Genomic DNA, 16,182 nt, shown 5'->3' on the forward strand with positions numbered 1-16,182 from the left:
AACATTAGTAATGAAAAGACCTAGATGTCCACCAGCAGATGAATAGATAATAAATGGGGGGGGGTCTTTGTTTGTTTTCTGCTGCTGTTGGAAAACACTGGCCAGGAGCTACTTGGGGAGGAAAGGGTTTTATTTCAGCTAACAGTTCATCAAGAAGAAAACCAGGGCAAAAATTCAAGGAAGGAACCCAGAAGCAAAAGCTAAAGTATTCCTTACTTTCCTTTTCTGTCTCAAAGAACAGCACCAGCAAAATTTGGATTCCCTTGTGGCTGGAGCCCCACTGTAATTTTAACTCAAACCTTTCAGCTCATCCCCCTGGCTCTGACCCTGCTCCTGTCTCCATCCTTCCAAGAGTGGTGTTGAAGAGAAGCAAGTTTCCTACTCTGCTCATTTTGGGGTCCTTTATTCATTCATTTGGCTTCAGCCATTTTCTCATAGTGTGAGCAATCTCCAGTGTTAAATTCCCTGGATTGTTTTCTGGGATTGGGTGAATCTTGAAGAAATTATCACATTCTGATACATTTATTCATGCATTATCTTTTCTTCTTTAATTGGGTTCTCATAATCAGACAAGCAACCCTTCCTCCTGCTCTGAGACAACAAAGGAATAAAAGGCATCCCTTTTCTCTTTACCACTCATGTTCCAGTTAAAGAGGATTCATAAAATGCAATTGTATACCAAGAAACAGTTGTTAAATTAAACTGTCTGGACTCAATGTCCTGAACTACAGTGGTCTCAATATACTCCCACCCTCATGCACATGATGCTCCTTTTGTGGTAGGCTCCAAGCCATAAACCAGGGTATAGAAATGATGGTTTGAGCCCTGCTCACATGGAAAGCTCAGTTTTAGTCTCCTTGTGCATACCAAGTGAGTGGGAATCTAGGAAGTCCACCCAGCAAAGCAAAACCCATCAGATAATAGACAGAGCTCAGTGTTGAAGTCTACATTCCCATTGCAGAGAAGGTCCAGACCTTGATACAAAGTCTTCACCAAAGAAAGAGCAGAGGGAGCTGGAGGGATGATTAAAGAGTTAAGAGTGTTTGTTGCTCCTGCAAGGGACCAGACATCAGTTCCTAATACCCACATGGCTGGCTCACAATGTCAGTAGCTCTAGCCCCAGATGATCTGATACCTTCTGGTCTCCTCAACCACTTCACTCATGAGAAGCACACACACACACACACACACACACACACGATAGATAGATAGATAGATAGATAGATAGATAGATAGATAGATAGATAGATAGATAGATAGATAGATAGATGAAGTAAACCTTTTAAAAAGGAAAGAAAAATGAGAGGGCCTTACTGCCTGAAGCCAAAAGAGAAAGCTTCCCTGCCTTTCTGTCTCTAGAAGGCACTTGGTTCTGAATTTACATAAAATGATAAGTCCCACATACTTTCAAAAGCTCACCTACCATTCTTCACTTTCGATTTTCCTCTTCAACAATAAAGCTAAGCTAAGTTATAAAACAGCCAAGTTGTGGGAACAAAACTTACTAAGACAAACTAAATTTAATCCATACTTGGCATTTTCTTAGAAGTAGCATCCTTTCCTGGAAGCTAACTGCTTCTCAGAGGATTCATGAAACTCAGCAACAAGACAAAGTCTGAACATGAACGCTCCCAGTGAGACAGAAGGCTGGCAGAGGCTCACACATTGACTCGACAGAGGCTTACAGTCAGCATGTATGGTGGCTCTATTTCCCCAGTGATATTCTGTGTCATACACCCAAATTCATGGGCACAGAAATGCAGACACAGACACACTCACACAGACACGTAGTCACACAGAGACGTAAAAACTCCCACAGACAGACACAGACCTACAAACACAGAAAAACACACATACACATGCGATTCTTAGAGAAGGTCTGAACTAACTCTTAATAATATATTATATGCTGCTTTTTAGATAAAACTAAAATAACCAGTATAAACATCTAGTTACCCCTACTTCAGCCAAATTATCATACAAATATATGCATATATATCTATCTTTTATGCACATATATATGTATGTATATATATAGCTATCTCTTGTCACACATGTATGTGAATGATTTCATATTTCTTCATTTGTAGGGGTCTATACTTACATAAATATGTATATAATCACATATATACTCAAGTATAAATTAACTTACAGCCATGCAGCCGGGTGGTGGTAGCACACACCTTTAATCCCAGCACTAGGGAGGCAGAGCCAGGTGGATCCCTGTGAGTTCGAGGCCAGCTTGGGCTACCAAGTGAATTCCAAGAAAGATGCAAAGCTACACAGAGAAACCCTGTCTTAAAAAAAAAAAAAAAACAAAAAAAACAAAACACTTACAGCCATGCATTGCTTACAGCAAGTATCCGTTCTGAGAAAGGCAGCCTTTGGTGACTTGTGTTCTCTCAGTGACCACCAGGCTACAGTGTCACTGGGAAATGCAGCCCTCCAGGATGAGAGCTTTACAGACTGAGTAACATATGCAGAATGTGTACAAGTAAAACCCACTACATTTAAAAATAAGAAATCATCACTACACTTCCACATTGTAAGATAGTTTCCTCTCAGCAGTTCTGGGGCTACAGACATGGCTCAGCACTCAAGAGAACATGCTGCCCTTGAAGAAGATCCAGGTTTGGTTTCAAGTATGCACACACAATGTCTGAAAACTACCTGTAACTCTAGCTCCTGGGACCTGAGGTCCTCTTCTGGCTCCTGCAGGCACCTACATTCATATGCACAGACCCACCCACAGGCACACATCATCTAAATATTGATTTTTTTAATTAAAAATAAAGATTTCATTGTTTGTATTTTAGAATTATTTGATTTTGAATATTACTTACTCCAGGACAGCATATTCTGCCACACTAGTATCTGAGGAGAAAGCAATAGATACAGAATTCATGGAAGGTTCAAGGTACATGAAATCTAATTCTGAGGGCCAGAAGGGAGTTTGGGGGGCTGGATATATGTTTTAAAGGTCCACTTTGCCTTTGGGGTCAGTGATATGTGACTATTGAGCCTTCTTCCCATCGATGTCAGAGTTACCCCTTCACTTCCACTTCTCCTTTCAAGAACTGCACAGAAACAGACATGTATACCAAAAGAACATAGCATATGGCTCAGATATAAACCCACGCAACTATAGCCTCCTAGTTTTTACAAAAGGGTCCAAAATTGTTTACTGATTATTTAAAAAATGTCACCTGTTCAACAGATGTACCAGCAAAACTGGATAGCCACCTGCAGGAGGATGAGACTAGAGCCGTATCTTTCACCCTGAAAAAAAAAAATCAGTTCAAGATGGGTCAAAGGTCTTGATTTAAAACCTGAAATGTGCTGGGTGGTGGTGGCACACGCCTTTAATCCCAGCGCTTGGGAGGCAGAGGCAGGCTGAAACGGCTGGAGGAGAACATAGGGAAAGGCTTCACTGGAGAGACATAGATGAGAGCTGTCTGAACAGGACTCCAGCAACACAGGAAATAAACCTAAGGATTGTCAAATAGGATCCTATGAAATTAACAAGCTTCTGCACATTGAACGAAACCATCAACAGAGCGAGGAGACAGACCACACAGTAGAAGGAAACTGTTGCTTGCTATGCTTCAGACAGTTAAAAAATCTAGAATATATTAAGAACTACAAAAATTAAATTCAAAAAACCCCAAAATGCCAATTAATAATTGAACTAATAGTCAGAAAAGAGTTCTCAAAAGAAAAAAACACAAATACCCAATAAATACATATAAATGGTATTCCACAGCCTTATCAATTAGGGAAATGGATATTTAAAGTACTCATTAAAATTTCACTAAAATGAGATTCCATCTTACCCCAGTCAGGATGGCTACCATCCAGGAGACAGGAGATATGTGCTTGTGAGGATATGGGGGAAGAAGAGCCCTGCTGGTGGAAGTGTAAACTATTATGGAGATAAGTAGGTGGATTTCTCAAAATTAAAAACAGAACTACAGCTACAACACTCTTGGATATATATTCAAAGGACTCCATATCCTCCAGAGAGATATTTACACATTGGTGTTTATTGCTGCACCATTCACCAGAACAAGGAAACCGAAGCAGCTGAGATGTCCATCAATAGACATATGGATAATATGCTGCACATACACAATGGAGTTTTACTCAGCCTTAAAGGAAAAATGAACTTTGCAGGAAAATGGGTGGATTTGGAAATTATTATATTAAGTGAGGTCACACAGACTAAGAGATAAATGCCACATGTTCTCTGGGATATAAGGTCCTAGCTTTAAATTTTTACGTGTGTGCATTTATGTGGACATGATTATTGGTGTAGATTATGAAAGGGGAAGCAGAGGGCAGAATAACAGAATACACTTGACATGTAAGTAGAAAGGGAGATGCCTGTGATAGACATGTATAAATGTGGATGGCATAAGGGCGTAGGGTGGGAAAGATAAACACAATTTTATAGTCACAGTGGTAAGAATTCTTGTTTTAATTTTCATCAGCTTCTATACCAGTATTTTATGCAATGAATTTACAGTTTCCAAAGTTTGATGAAACTTAAGCATAAAATTCTGGGGACTGTTCTAAGTCTTGTAATTAAATGTTCCTCTTGAGTGAAGGTGGGAGCACAGCATGGTGGCTCAGTCCTAAAATTATACACTCTAGTGGGATGGGCTGAAAGGAGGCTGAGGCAGAAGGATGCCAAGGTGGAGGCCAGCCGGGGTTGTAAAGTGAAATTCTGACTCAAAAACAAACAAGCAAGCAAAAAAAAAAAAAAAAATACAGGCAGTGTTTCACTGCATTGCCACTGAATTTTGAACTTAGGAGTTTGTCTTTCCACTTCAGTAATTTTAAAGAATTCAGATATAGCAAGATGAGAGGTGTTAATTCAATCGCAAACAAGAAACCAACATTTGAATGACAGCAAGTTTCATAACTCACAGTAACGCACCAAGAGGAAGTGGAGAAGCTGAGTCTCTCATCCTATTTCCAACACATGAGTTAGAGTTCAGGGAATGTGGCTGAAACTTGAGAATGTAATTACTTATTGAAAGGTAGCCTCAGTATGGCTCTCACAGCACATTCCTGCCTGGAGAATTTTCTGTCTCTGCCCCTCTGTCCAGCCTGGATTGAAGTGAGATTGCTTACAGTCTCTAGAGGATATCTTCAAGTGCAATTACTACAGCAGAAAATGATGACGAATAACCCAAGAACCTTCAGTGATTCTTCTAACTATATTTTGATAGAAGCATACAATTTATTTCAATGCAGATGTAGAGAGAGATACATTGGCCCATTTCTGTGTAACCCATCTCTCATTAATGTATCTTCTACTGGGTCCTGATAGCTAAACTGTGACAGAATCTTGTTTGGTAAACCGAAATATGTAGCTAGGGATTCTGCATATTCTCCACGAGCATGATTTTTAATGGGGACTTGGCTGTCTAGTGCCTCTTCTCTGAAATAGTTGGTGAGTGGGGCATGGGTAGGAGGAGGGCCAGTTCTGCCTCATCTGCCAGAGAAGCTTCTATTTCAACATCTGCTTACAGATGGTTCTTAACAAGCAGGGATTGAGGGACGAGACTGAGTAGGAACACAGCCACTGGGCAATCAGGTTTTACTGATGTCATGACATCTCTTAAGTAGAGAAGGCCTCTCAGAATAGGATAACCTCTGCTAATGTGGGTTAAAAGAATGTTTTGTTTTGTTTTTTTGCTTTTTGGTGTAGTCATGAGAGATATATATTTGAATGTTACATCGCACACCAAATCTAAAAATACTTTCAATAGAACTATTTACAAAATAGTAATAAATAATTATAAATAAATTAGTCATTTTGGATATCTACCAAAACACAATTGTTCACCTCGTGATTAGCTTCAAGGTATCATAGTACCTATGAATTCAAACTAAGAGAACATAAATGATAATTGTGTTGTCCCAGCTAGTTTTACGTCAGTTTGACACAAGCTCCAGGGAGCCTCAACTGAGAAAATGCCTCCCTAAGATCCAGCTGTAGGATACTTTCTTACTTAGTGACTGATGGAGAAAGGCCCAACCCATTATGGGTGGTGCCATCCCTGGGCTGGTGGTCCTGGGTTCTATTAAGGAAGTAGGCTAAACAAGCTAAGATGAGCAAGGCAGTAAGCAGCATCCTTTCATGGCTTCTGCATCAGCTCCTGACTCCAAGGTTTCTGCCTTGTTTGAGTTCCTGCTCTGGCTTCCTTCAATGATGGACTACAATACAGAAATGTTAAGTCAAATAAATTCTTCAACTCGCTTTTTGGTCATAGTATTTCATCAAAGCAATAGTGACCCTAACACCTGTCAAGAAAATAAATGTGTGGGTGGTGTGTATGGGGGCAGTGGTGTGTGTGTGTGTGTGTGTGTGTGTGTGTGTGTGTGTGTATGTGTGTGTGTGTGTGTGTGTGTGTGTGTGTGTGTATGAGTATGTATTGGAGATGGTGTATGTGTGTGATATATATGTGTGTATGTGATATATGGGGGATATGGGGGGTTGGGATGTGTGTGGTGGGGGTGCTGTGAGTGCTGTGAGGGGTAGTGTACGTGTGGTAGGAGGGAGTTGGGGGGGTGGGCAGTAGGGTTATGTGTGATACACTTATGGTGTGTGTGTATGGTGTGGGGGTGGTATTGGGGTGGGAGTGGTGTGTGTGTGTTTAATTTGACAAGGTATAAAACGCATTATGTCCTCAAGAACAATGCCAGCCCTTCCTTTAACAATGAAACCATGTAAAGCTGGAAATTTACCTCATTCTTTAGGGAGGGAATTTTTCACTAAAGGAAAACTACAGAGCAAATCTCTCCATTGTAGCAGTACTTGGCTTACTTTTAATAAAAAGTTTTTGCAACAAAATATCTTATTTTCTCTTGCTAAAAAGAGCCAAATCCATAAACTGAAAAATAGGCCAGAAGCTCTGGCTAGCTACTTAGGCAGATTGTAAATGGCTGCAAAGGTTCAGGTTTATTAAAATCGTGTTCCCCATTTTGTTCCATGTGGAAGGTGTTTTTTCTCTTGTATATGATATTTTTCTTGTTTCCATTTCTTTTCATTATGTATCCTTATTACTCATAAAAGTAAACCTTTGAGATTCAAACTGATGAATCAGATCATAAGTAGAGAACTCTACAGACTACACCAAACATAAGAAATATAAACAGTTCATTAATTTATCTTAAATCATTTAAGATATTAGTAAACAAAACAGTTCCCTAGGCTTTTGTATTGTTAATCTTTTGATACCTTATTCAGTTAGAATTTCTGACTGAATCCTGGGTGGGAAATGTGTTGGCAAATGGTGGTTTCAATGTTTTCCAAAGCCTAAATTAGAATCAGGCTTGGTTTTTCACATCAAGCTTCCCTGGTGGCTTAGTCAAAAAAGAAAGTAGTGCGGCTGGGTAGCCCAGTTAGCAGAGAGCTCATCTGGCACCCAAAGTCCTGGGTTCAGTTTTCAGCACTGCATGAACTGGTGTCATTGGTCACACCTGCTGCCTTAGCACCGGTGAGCGGCAGGGGAGGAAGGATGCTCAGAAGGTCATACTCCGACGCATAACTGCTTTGTATGGCCAGAGGATGACCTATGATAGCCGTGCTTCTGTTTTGGAAGGTTTGAGTCTATTACGTCTACAAACAGGGTCTATCAGCAGGCAAAGTGAAAGAATAAACAGTGAGCAACTGAAGAGCAGTAAATAGACAGCACAGCATCAAACCGAGAACTCAAACCTCCTGGCGGGGGTGATGCAGCAGCCTGCGAGGGTAAACAAAGGGCCATACCCTCACATCAGGGCTTAGAAACATACTGCAGAAAATCAGCTTGGGAAGCAGCCCACTGGAGTTCCAATCTACAGTCCCAAGGTGAAACAGAGGGTCCCCTCAGATGGGGCTTCCAAGCAAATGAGCAAATAGCAGCAGGTAGAAATGACATCATAAATTGGGGACCATACTCATTCAGCAGAAATGACTTATTGAAGTAGTCACACTGGAGTTCCAAGTTCAGAGCTCCCACCTTCTCCTTCCCTAGGCAGGCATTTTCATACTGTGGGATAAACAATAGTAACCTCTGTTAGAAATGCTTCACCTTCCAGCTGCTCTCAAAGCTCTAATGGCTTTACTCTTGAGCTGTTCTACTGTTTTCTGTCCCCCATTACAGAGCCATGGGGCAAACCTGGTCTGTGACAGGGTCTTTGAAGGATACTTGACATGAACATACTTGGGTCTAAGTGGAGATGGGTACATTTCCTCCCACAGTCAGCTTTTCATTAAGCTAAAACAGCACAGGAAAATTTATCAACATAATGTGCATTACAATAGTGAATTGGAAGCAAGCCTGGGATACATGAGAACCTCGTTTAAAAACTAAATTTATTTCAATAAAAATTCCAGATATATCCCCTTTAGGAATAATATAGAAATTTGATTGACCCAGCCCAGTTTTTCTCATTGTGCTGTTTTCAAGTCTTTGCAAAGTTAGCTTGTACTTATGACCTGGGAATGACATGGGAAAGTAGAGGAGGCAGCCACAGAGGAGTGCTGTTTCTAGGTCAACTTCAAAGGTGTGGGAGACATCTCTCCACAGTTGCAGGGTAGGGACAGGGGCAGAAAATGAGAAAAGTTAGGAAAGGAGAGCATTGTATAAGCAGACAGCCTCTGTCTTCGCCCATCTCTGAATATTCAGTGTCCATATTCAACTCTCCTGCTCCCAGGCTTACTGAGTGACATGGATGCATCTTCTCTCTTGCCCAAGACCTCGTCTCAATGTGAAATCCACTTTGTTGTATTTATTTCCAAGTCCAGTCTTGGTAACCCTTTTCTCCTTTCCATAAGCATCTAGTCCGGTTCTTTGTTCATCTCGTGACCTAAATTAAGAACAACTCATCGTCCACCCACACTCCCAGTCAGGATCTGTAGAGCAAGAAGGGAAAACAACCCAAACCTTCTCACTAAGTAAAAAGGAAGAGTGGGAATAACCAGGTTTGTTAGTTCACAGCAAATAAATAATTCTGGAAAACAAATATACGCATGCCTTCTCCATCGTGTATCTGAAGAGGTTTCTTAGTCAATCAATTCAGCAGCCTTGGCATTTCTTTCTTGGTGAGTCTAGATCGTGGGGTATTCCGTTTAGACTCTGCTCTTTTGAACAGGATTGTATTTTATCCAGTGATAACGAAAGAAAAGGGGTCATTCCAGAAAGTATAGGCGTGTGGCCTTCCTGTTGCTGTGCATCCAGCGACTCAAGATCATTTTAAGTGCAGCCCAAGTCAGACAAACCAGAGACATATTTGACAGTTCTATTTCCTGGAAATTTTACCAGGCTTCCAGGAAATGGGCTCCAAAATGATTTTATGAGTAAGTAACTACATAAGCCTAGAAATTGTACCTCTTAGCTATTGAATCCACTGTCTTTAATTCCTCTCCCTCTACCAAATGCTCAGCAGCCTCAGGGAAAGAAGAAAATGCATCACCTTTAATCTAATCTTCGCCACTCACCACTCCATCACTGTCAGTGGGAGACCTAGGGAAACTGGGGAAAGGAGGATGCTAAAAGCATCCCGGGACAGCACTTGATCTCTGGAGTTGTGCTTAGAAGCATCTGTTCTTACACATACACACCTATGGATAACTGAATAGCTGGCTTTCTTTAGTCTCGGTATTCCATATTGCAATGTTCTCAGCCAAGTTACCCGAGGGAGAGGTAGGATGCAGGGAGGGGGAGCCTGTGTCAGCCTAGCCCTTGTACCTCTGCCCATGATCTGGTTGGCTCTGATGTGAATGTAAATCTATTATAACACATATTTGAAAGTGAAATTTTATTTATATATACACACACAAATTTTAAATTATTTCACATATGCCTCAGTTGGTCGGCTTTGTACTTCATCGGTACACCAAGCACAGTTGAGCAGCTGTTCTACTCCAATGCCTCGAAACGCCCTGCCTTTCTATCGTGTGGTGATTAAAATCTTCAGACTTTGCCCTGCCATCTCTTGCACAAAGTTAACTACATACTTTAGGTTTATTACCTGTAGCTCCTTCACGCTTTAACATTACCACTGTGGAATGGACACATGAGTCATAAAACATGATAAGAAGCTAATTGTTTATCAGGTTTTAATTCTTTCACTGATTTGTGTATGTAATTGATAGTAAAAGTGTAAAATCCAATGGGAAACTCCACGACTTCAGAATAGCTATTCTAACTGCAGGTTTTCTCTCATGAGTCATGTTCTAGATTCTGGATAGCTACATAGATAGATGTGTCTATGACATGAAGGAAGAAGTGAAACTATTTAGGGGAACAAGTGGGAGGGGCATGGGACAAAGGGGAAGGTAGCATGGGCAATGTGCTCAATATACATTATATACACTTGCATGAAAGTGGCCTTATCTTAGCCCAGTATAATACTATAATAACATAATAAATAATAAATGGAGACCAGCCATATAACATTAGAAGTTTTTGACTGATTAAAAAAAAATGAAGGATAAACCCAGAAATCTTAAGTGTGAAACAAAAGGTTCAAGTCAGTTGCAAAAAAAATAATATTTATAAAAGATGAGATAGATCTCAGAAAAGAAGAGGTGTAATACTGACCAACGAGAAGAATAAGAAACGTGGGACATGTGCTAGCTTTTAAAATGTTTGTGATGTAGGATATAGAATGGGGGATTGTGAGAGAGACCATACATGAGCTCTCTGTGAACATCGTAGCGTCTCTGTAAATCTAAACTACTTCTCACCTATGAACGCAATAGAGAAATAGAATCATTGAGAAGTGCAGAGACCCTGGCTGTCCTCTGCAGAATCATGAGTGTAGTTATAAGAGGCTCCTCGCTGATTCCTTTTATTTACTAAGTATCCATTGATATCACAGTGTTTGCCTTGGTGTTAAAGAAGGGACAGTGTGTTTGGGTGGATTATCTAATCTCACTAAGCCCCAACTGTGTCTGTCACATTAATAGATGGAAAACTACTGACTAATAAGGATCTGGCTGGGTGGATAGATGAATGTGTGGGTTGAGGGTATTTTGAGCTTGATGTCATAACAAAAGCAAAATCTTCAAGGCAAAGAATAAAGAGACTTCCCAGTGAAGATGTGGGCAGTCATTTAGTGACTATGCTTCCAACCTGGAACACTGCTCCCCCCCAAAAAAAAACTAGTTAGAAATTGAAAGTCTAAAGAAGGTAGTGTCTCTTCTTAATCTTGCAACATTAATATATATGTACACTCATATGTGATTATAGTGCATATGTGCTCATGCATTAGTTGTATAGAAATATACATTGTAATATATTGACATCTATATATAATTGATACTTCTGTTTCTGTGGACTAGTATTTTTTCATATCTTTAATGGTTGAAAAAATCTTGCTATACTTTTGTAACAAAAGCTAAAACCTCCGAAGGAAAGAGACTGGATAGTGTAACTTGTGAAGGAATAGAGTACAGAAACATTTACCAGTCTCCATTATCTACAGATTCCTGTTTACTGTACCTGCTGTTTACAAGTGAAAAATCTCAAATCTCCATTTCCAGGGGCTGACAAGGATTCCAGTGATGTGTATTATCAGAAAGTGACAAAGGGGACATTTGTATGCTTTTGTGATGGTGTCAGTGTGAAGTTTATGACATCATAACTAGCATTTTTCCTACATTTGGATCATTTTCTGTGACTCATGCAGACACTTTGGTCTCCATGTTTTCTTTTTACCATATAAACATTTACCTATGGATAGCAAAGGCATTAACATCTTAAAAATTTTAATATGAATTTTGAGCAAATAGCCAGACATTGCCATCCAGATAGCCATCCAGGCAAGGACTCCGGGTCTCAGCACTGTCCTCCTGGGTTGTTGATACAGAGCTCTGCTACCTGCCATCAACACAGGGAAGTGGGTTCATTTTCCCTTCCCACCATCTCTGCCACATTTTATTAACAAATACCTCTCAAGCCTATATTTTTATGTACACATTTCTAAGAATGATAAAAATTATGTTTACTTAAGATATTCTAAAGGGATTTCACTTTGGCGAAACTTCATAGATTTAGAGAATATTTATTGAAAATTATTGCTGGAGATTTTCAAATACACATTTTTGAACAACAGGTTCTAAATTAAAAATAAATTATGGAGTCATATATTATATAATAGTCAATATGAATCAAACCCTGTCTAGCACTCTGGTAATAGTTATAAAATATTTTCTTAGTATGTTTTTTTTTGTTTTGTTTTGTTTTGTTTTGCTTTTGTTGTTGTTTTTTCAACACAGGGTTTCTCTGTGTGGCTTTGCGCCTTTCCTGGAACTCACTCTGTAGCCCAGGCTGGCCTCGAACTCACAGAGATCCACCTGGCTCTGCCTCCCGAGTGCTAGGATTAAAGGTGTGCGCCACCACCGCCCAGCTCAGTATTTCTATAAATACCTGCTAATGTGGGTTCTATCACTGTCAGTTTGTAGATAAAAGATTCAGAGAACTTGAGTCAGATAGGAAGTTAGTTAGTTCTCAACCCTGTTAAAAATCAATAAACCATTTTCATATGCAATTATCCATTGTACACCTAAATTAGCATATAGTTTAATCTACATATTGATATATATGTTTTATATACGTATATAATATATACATTATATACATATGATATATATATGATATATAAAAGTAAGTAAAATGACGATTAGGGTAGTCATCAATCTGATTACAGGGGAAGGCCAGTTCAGGGACCCTCTCCACTATTGCTTGGAGTCTTAGCTGGGGTCCCCCTTATGGGTTCTTGGGAATTTCCCTAGCACCAGATTTTCCCCTAAACCCATAACGGCCCCCTCTGTCAAGATATCTCTTTCCCTGCTCTCCCTTTCTGTCCCTCCCCCAACTGGACCATCCTGTTCCCTCATGTTCTCTTGCTGCCTCCCCTTATCTCTCCCCCCAAGTTCCCCCCCCCCCTGAAAAAATCTCAATTTGCTTAGGAGATCTTATCTACTTTCTGTTCCTAGGGAGATCCTTCCATGTCTGTCTTAGGGTCTTAGAACCTTCATCCAGTAACTGCTGGAAGCAGATGCAGAGATCCATAGCTAAGCACTGGGTAGAGTTCTTGGAGTCCAGTCAAAAAGAGGGAGGAGGGATTATATGAGCAAAGGGGTCAGGATTATGAAGGAGAAACCCACAGAGACAGCAGACCTGAGGTAGTTGGAGCTCACTGACTCTGGACTGACAGCTGGAGAACCTGCATGGGGCAGAACTAGGCCATCTGAATGTGGGTGACAGTTGTGTGGCTTGGGCAGCATGTGGGGCCACTGGACCAGGATTTATCCCTAGTGCATGAACTGGCTTTTTGGAGCCCATTCCCTATGGAGGGATACCTTGCTCAGCCCTGCTACAGGGGGGAGGGGGTTGGTCCTGCCTCAACTTGGTATGCCAGACTTTGTTGACTCCCCATAGGAGGCCTTAGCCTCACTGAGGAGTAGATGAGGGGTTGGGTTGGGGGAAGGTGGGGAGTGAGGAGGAGGAGGAGAGGGAGGGGGAACTGTGATTGGTATGCAAAATGGAAAAAGAAAACTTTTAAATAAAAAAAAGGGAAATGTTACAGTTGTAATATAAAGAACAAATGAGAGGGTTATTTTATATTTTAGAAAGTAGGAACTCTGATGTCATCACTCCACAATCCACACTCCTGAAGCAAGTGTGGATTGCTTCTCAGCCTCTTATTAGACTTAACAAAAATGTGGGTAATTCAAATGCAAACAGACACAATTATTTGATTCAAATATTTGACAGGTGGTTTGTTTGGGGGGATTATTTACCTTCTTTCTTTCTTTATTATTTTCATTTTTTTCTTGTGTGTGTGTATGAGTATTTGTCTGCATGTTGACCATGCAAGTGAAATGCCCACAGAGGCCAGAAAAGGGCAGCATAATTCCCAAAACTGCACAACTGTGAGTTGCCATGTAGGAGCTAGGAATTGAACTTGGTCCTCTATAAGAGCTGCAAGTGTTCTTAACTGCTGAGTCAGCCATCTCCCTGGGTCCTTTCTTTCTATTAATTTATTTATTTTTATGTTTTTAGACAGGGTCTTCTTCCTCTATAGACTAAGCCACTGGCCTTGAATTCACAATCATCTTGTCCAGATTCCTCATGTACTGAGACTGCAGGTGCATGCCTCTGTGTTGAATGCTCTTCATGTGGGTGATGTAATTTCTCAAAGTTTAAGAGAATTTTTCTTTAGTAAAGTTCTGAGCAGCAGCTACAAAAAAATAAACAAACAAAGAAGCAAACAAAAACAAAAAAAAAACTTCCTAGATTAGCAGCTAACCTACAACTTGCTAAGATATTGCATAATAAAATATGCAAATGACAATATTTTTATGCAAAAGAGTTAGGAACTAAGCTGAGCTAGTTACCAATGAATGATTTTAATTCATATACACTATCCTGCCTATGATGGGCATCTTAATCTCTGGCCTAGAAAACCAAACATTAATCACGCCTCAAAGTTTATAGCAATCCCAGTGTCCCAGTTATTACTGTAGTATTCTGATCTGAAATCTTCTACATGGAGTCAAAATCGTGAGCTACAGTTTGCACACAGGCGTGTCATACCCCAAATGTTACTCTTATTTGCACTGTCTGGTTTTGTCTCAAAGGCTGATGGGAAGCATGTGACACTGTCAGAAATTGTTAAGTAAATGTTGCCCCTTGAGCTCACTTTGCAGTCCAGTAGAGACATGGAAGCCTTCCTAAATTAAGCGGATGTTTAATGCATTAAATAAAATATGGAAACAGAAAAGTAGATCAATTATATTGAAATATAGTTTTAGTATAGTATAAAGTGAAGTAATATTTTAAGTTTCCTTATACTCCAAATGTTATATATAAAATTGTCACTTTATTAGTGACAAAATACTGCTGTGATTTGTTGTCTGTATGTAAAATTGTGGAGGGAGTAAATTGAAATAGTTTCATTTGGTTTTCAAATGCAAGTTCAGGGATGTCCAGAACTCTCCTATAAACCCCAGGTTAAAGATTCCTATACCAGAGGGGATGGACGCTGAGAGTCAGGGAGCGTGGGATTAAACCTGCTACCTGATTTAATGAGCCTTAGGGAAAGTGATACACAGCAAGTGACTAGCTGATTCTCAAAGAATGGTTAATCAGAGACAGAGAAGCATGGGAAAGTGTACAAAATAGAGCCAGAAAAGACCTGGTAGCACAACTTTGGGTAATATTGGGTAGTTTTTGTCAACAAAAGGAGATGGAGGAAATGCGACCATCAGTGACAGACTAGAACCTGCAGGCTGTTCTCAAGTCAGAGGGATTTTCTTCTGAACAAACTTGATTTCATAGTTTCTTCTGTGTACTGCATGCTATGTATATTGTATATTCTGTGTATATACTGGGTGTTATGGTTTGGCTATGAGGCATGTCACAGGGAAAACCTGTGGCAGATGAGGACATGGTCCCCAGCCAGTGGCTCTATTGAGAAGCAATTGGATCGTGGGAACACTAGTGTCATCAGACAATTTGTGCACTCATAGCTGAAGGGGCTGTTCTTAATAGAACATGGGGCCTGGCTGGAAGACTACCCAATGGAGTCAAGCCTTTAAGAACATAGATCTTGCCCTTCCCCTCTCCTTCCCCCTCCCCTCTCCTCCCCACTCTCTCTCCTGTGCTCTTTCTTCCTATATTCTCTCTGCCTCTGCTTCCTAGCTACTCTTAACTGAGTACCTCTGTTCCACGTCCTCCACAGAGTGATGCTCAGCTTCACCTCAGGCCAGAAGCAATGGGGCCCACCATGAACTGGGATCAGGAAGCCAACAGTCCCAAGTTTATCACCCCTCTCTGTAATTTCTCTTAGGCATTTTGTCACAAAGAACAGAACCTTCCGCACTGAAATGATCAGTGTGTAAAGTACCTGCCTGTAATTGTGCCACGGTTTCATACTCCAACCACTTTCTGAATGTCCGTGGCAATAAAATTAGTTGTTGCTCAGATGAGGAATTTCTAGGGTGTGGCTATGTTGTCAAAGAAAATATTGCAAATTTAAAAAGTGGAAATACCTAAACCAAGATCATTACTGCATGTTGACTCTGTTGGTCTTAGCTACAGGCAATAGGCTGGCACACGACAGAATTTTTGCCTGTTTATTGTTGAGCATATCACACTTTTCTCACGTCTACCTGCA

The 16,182-nt window shown here is 40.4% G+C and overlaps 1 protein-coding gene across 9 annotated transcripts in view; it reads left to right on the forward strand.

Moving 5' to 3' along the window:
- The window catches only part of Unc13c (unc-13 homolog C), a 435,177-nt gene that overhangs the window by 206,477 nt on the left and 212,518 nt on the right, over positions 1 to 16,182 (forward strand). The gene's annotated exons all lie outside the window — the stretch shown is intronic.

This window comes from Peromyscus leucopus, chromosome 14, assembly GCF_004664715.2.
Source record: "Peromyscus leucopus breed LL Stock chromosome 14, UCI_PerLeu_2.1, whole genome shotgun sequence".
Classification (NCBI taxonomy): domain Eukaryota; kingdom Metazoa; phylum Chordata; class Mammalia; order Rodentia; family Cricetidae; genus Peromyscus; species Peromyscus leucopus.